This window comes from Palaemon carinicauda, chromosome 29 (assembly GCF_036898095.1).
Source record: "Palaemon carinicauda isolate YSFRI2023 chromosome 29, ASM3689809v2, whole genome shotgun sequence".
Lineage (NCBI taxonomy): Eukaryota > Metazoa > Arthropoda > Malacostraca > Decapoda > Palaemonidae > Palaemon > Palaemon carinicauda.
This window is the reverse complement of record NC_090753.1, coordinates 21845236-21850235: the sequence shown is the minus strand read 5'-3', so window position 1 is coordinate 21850235 and position 5000 is coordinate 21845236.

Genomic DNA, 5000 nt, shown 5'->3' with positions numbered 1-5000 from the left:
GTGTAAGTAGGCCATCGCTTGTGGCGGTGGCCTCCCATGTTTCTAATCTTTTCTTTTTACAGGATGCAGGAACGGGCGTGCGATTTTTGGTAGACACGAGTGCTTGTCGTTCTCTTTGGCCAAGGAAACTCTTCAAGGCACGACGTAGTCTGTCTACATCTGCCGACGTCCGCTTAGTAGCTGCCAACGGATCTGCGATACCCACCTACGGTTACGAGAACCTCACATTATCGTTCGGAAATGGTAAATTCAATTGGAAGTTTCTCGTTGCTGACGTCACAATGCCAATCCTCGGTGCGGATTTCCTCTCTCATTTCCACCTTCTGGTCGATGTCGCCCACCGACGATTGGTCAACGCAGACTCGTACTTGTCGACACCTCTTCAACCCGCCCCCTCTAACCTCGCTCTCCACATCAGCGCACCCACGGATGCCTACTCCCACCTCCTCACGTCGTACCCGGAAGTTTTCCGTCCAGAACTTCGCCAAACACCCACGGTTCCTGCCAAGCACGGTATTTATCACCATATCAAGACGACGGGCCCCCCAGTCTTCGCAAAATTCAGACGTCTGGCACCGGAACGATTGGCAGCCGCCAAACAGACGTTCGCCGAAATGGAGAAAATGGGCCCTTGCCAAAGGCCTCCAGCCCATGGTCGTCGCCCTTACACATCGTTCTGAAGAAAGACGGCTCCCTCCGTCCGTGCGGGGATTACAGGCACCTGAACATGCAAACAGAACCGGATCACTACCCCCTCCCAAACATTGCCGACGTGACCTCCTACCTGCACAAAGCGAAGGTTTTCTCTACGCTTGACCTCCTGAAGGGGTATTATCAGGTGCCTATGAACGCAGAAGACATCCCCAAGACCGCCATCACCACTCCGTTTGGTACATACACCTTCAATTACTCCTGTTTTGGCCTTCGTAATGCTGGGGCAACGTTTCAACGTCTCATGGATGGCATCTTAGGGGACCTCCCTTTCTGTGTATGTTATGTGGACGACATACTTGTGTTCTCCTCCTCAAAAGAGGAACACCTCCGTCACCTGCGCATCGTGCTCGACCGCCTGCAACAAAACGGCCTTATAGTCCGGTACGACAAGTGTACCTTTGGCGCCAACGAAGTATCGTTCTTAGGGCACTGCATCACTCCTGAAGGTGTCCACCCCCTCCCTGAGAAGGTAGCAGCCGTTCAGAACTTCCCCGTGCCCTCGACCGTCAAAGCTCTGCAGGAATTCTTGGACATGATCAACTATTATCACTGTTTTCTGCCAGCCATTGCCGCCACTCTAGCTCCCCTCTACGCCTACCTTAAGGGCAAGCCGAAGGACCTGAAGTGGGGTCCCCTTCAAGAAGCAGCCTTCTGCAATGCAAAGAAGGCCCTATCAACTGCTGCGGCTCTCACTTTTCCTATCCCACACGCCCCTCTCCTTCTCTCCACCGATGCCAGCGACGTCGCTATTGGTGCAGTACTCGAGCAGGTGGTCAAAGGCTCGCCCCGCCCATTGGCCTTCTTCAGCAGAAAACTGTCCAAGGCAGAATCGGGTTAATCTACCTTCGATCGAGAATTGCTGGCGGTGCACTTGGCTGTCCATCACTTTCGCCATTTCTTAGAAGGTACGCCCTTCGTCATTCGCACAGATCACATGCCTCTGGTGCACGCCTTCACTCGACAGTCTGACGCCTGGTCCGCCCGTCAATGCCGACATCTCTCCGCCATGGCTGGATACAATTGCACCCTCCAATACGTCCCTGGGAAAATGAATTCCGTTGCCGATGCCCTGTCAAGAAACACGTTGGCTGCCGTTCAACTGGGATTGGATTACAACGCCCTGGCTGAAGCCCAACGACAGGATCCAGAGTATCAAGCTGAAGCCCAACGACAGGATCCAGAGTATCAAGCTTGTAGGACATCCTGCACGTCCCTCCGTTGGGAAGACTTTCCCCTTGAAGACTCCAACACCACCCTCCTCTGTGACGTCAGTACTGGTAGACCGCGACCTTGGATTCCTGCTCCCATGCGCCGACAGGTGTTTGATTTCATTCACGGCCTTTCACATCCCTCGTGCCGTTCTACTGCACAGCTGCTGAAAGCAAAGTTCATTTGGCACGGCATTTCTAAGGATGCTAAGGATTGGGTCCGCGCCTGTACTTCTTGCCAAACTTCCAAAGTACATCGACACACGGATTCAGGAGTGGGCACCTTTCCTCAACCTCAGCGTCGTTTCGCACACATTCACGTCGACGTTGTAGGCCCCCTACCCACATCACAAGGATATCGTTACCTGTTTACCGTCATCGACCGCTACACTCGTTGGCCTGAAGCCATTCCCATGGAAACTGCAACGTCCGCCTCCTGTACATCTGCCTTACTCTCTGGATGGATTTCAAGATTCGGTATCCCTGAGCATATTACTTCTGACAGGGGAACCACTTTCACCTCTCAATTGTGGACGTCATTAGCGAATCTCCTGGGCATCACCCTACATCAGACAACGGCCTACAACCCCGCTGCCAATGGAATGGTTGAACGTTTTCATCGCACCCTCAAAGCAGCTTTGATGTCCCGCTGCAAGGATTGCAACTGGTTTACTCAGCTTCCCTGGGTCCTCCTGGGACTAAGGACCACTCCTAAAGACGCCCTCGACGTCTCGGCAGCTGAAATGGTGTATGGCGACCCGTTGGTCGTCCCTGCCGAATTTTTTCCTTTTACAACCTCCTCCAACGATCTCCAGCGCATACGTCACGTCGTGGGAAAATTTACTCCGTGCCACCAGACTTACAAGCCCCCAGCGAAGCATCACATACCAACGGACTTGCACTCTGCAACGCACGTCTTCCTGCGCAACGACACCAGCAAGCCACCACTAACGCCCCCTTACACGGGCCCTTTCCTTGTGATCCGACGCAGTCCGAAAGCATTCCTCCTAAACATTCGGGGCAAAGAAGACTGAGTCTCCATTGATCGTCTAAAACCTGCTTATCTTCTGCCAGATGACCCACCTACAGTTCGCCTCTCTAGATCAGGGCGCCCTATTTAACATGTACAGTATGTCATTTTTAGGGGGGGAGCCATGTACCAACCGTATTTCACACAATTGTACATAATTCCTTTTGTATATATTATGCTTGTATCTGCGCTCTTCACTCGCACTAAAAAGAACCTGAATGATCATGTCTCCGTTTTGCTTTGTAACATTGTCTGTCTATCGAACAGGTCATGTCCTGTTGCCTTGAGGTTTTGTATATAAAGAAGCGTGTTCCTTAATAAACAACTCAGTTGATTGCATCCTGCCTTTGAGTTCACATCCCTCACTCGGCACCGTCACAGATTAGATTACAGCGCCTCGGCAGAAGCCCAAGAAAAAGATCCAGAATACCCAGCATTTAGCATCCCTCCGTTAGGAAGATATCACCCTCGATAACACCTACGCCACCCTGTTCTGTGACGTCAGTACTGGTACACCACGGCTACGGATACCTATTCCTATGTTGAGTCAGCTATTTGATTTCATTCATGGCCTCTCACATCGTTAGGACTAATCTACTGCATAGCTACTGAAAATGAAGTTCAGTTGGCACAACATTAGTAAGGATGCTAAGTATTGGGTCCCCACCTGTAGTTCAAGCCAAACTTTACAAGCACATCGACACATAGATTCAATAGGGTGCTCTTTTCCTTAACCTCAGCGTAATTTTGCTCACATTCACAAGGACATTGTTATCTGTTTACCATCATTGACTGCTCCACTCATTGACGTGAAGCCATTCCCATATAAATTGTAATGTCCGACTAATGTACATCTGCCTTATTCCTAGGGTGGATATTGGGATTAGGTATCCCTGAGCATATCACTTCTGAAAGGGGTACCACTTTTACCTCTCAATTCTGAACATCATCAGCGAATCTCCTGGGCATCACCCTACATCACACAACTGCCTACAACCGAGCTGCCAACGGAGCAAAAAAGCAACTTTGATGTTCCGCTGCATTGACCCCAATTATTTTACTCTGCTTCCATGGGATCTCCTGGGACTAGGGACCGCTCGAAAAGACGCCTTGGATGTCTTGGCACCTGAAATGCTGTATTGCGACCTGTTGGTCGTCCTTACCGAAGTTTTTTCGTCTGCAACCTCTTTGAACAATCTTCAGCACCTATTCCTCATTGTGGGAAAATCTACTCAATGCCATTAGACTTGAAAGGCCCCAGCGAAGCAGGAAATAGCCACAGAGCACTCTGCAACGCACGTTATCCAGCGCACCGGCACTAGCAAGCTACGGCTAACACCAACTCACACCACCCCTTTCCTCGTGATACGTTACACAACGAAGGAATTCTTAAATAGAATTTGTGGCAAGGAAGACTAGGTCTCAATTAATAGCCTATAACCTTCGTATTTACAGTGAGAAGAACAGCTACAGCGTGCAATTCTAGAGTACTGAATCCCATATACATAGTTTTTAGGGACAGGACACACACACACACACTCACACATATATATATATATATATATATATATATATATATATATATATATATATATATATATATATATATATATATATATATATATATATATATATATAAAATATACATACATATATATATATATATATATATATATATATATATATATATATATATATATATATATATATATATACATATATATATATATATATATATATATATATATATATATATATATATATATATATATATATAGGCTAGTATATATAAAACAAATACACGAAAATTATTTTGTTTGAAATGTCAGAAATTTTTTCTCATGATTATTGAAATGGCATCACCAATCATACAAGAATAATAACTTTTCGCAACGTCTACAGTTATGACAAATAAAGGGGAGAGTCAACCCCTATAATATATTGCCTCCCATTATCAAAGGTATGAAAACATTTGGAAATACGGATAGGTGATCGTATTTCTTAATATGTTCATTTTAATTGATGTGTATGGAGTATCAGAGGTTTCT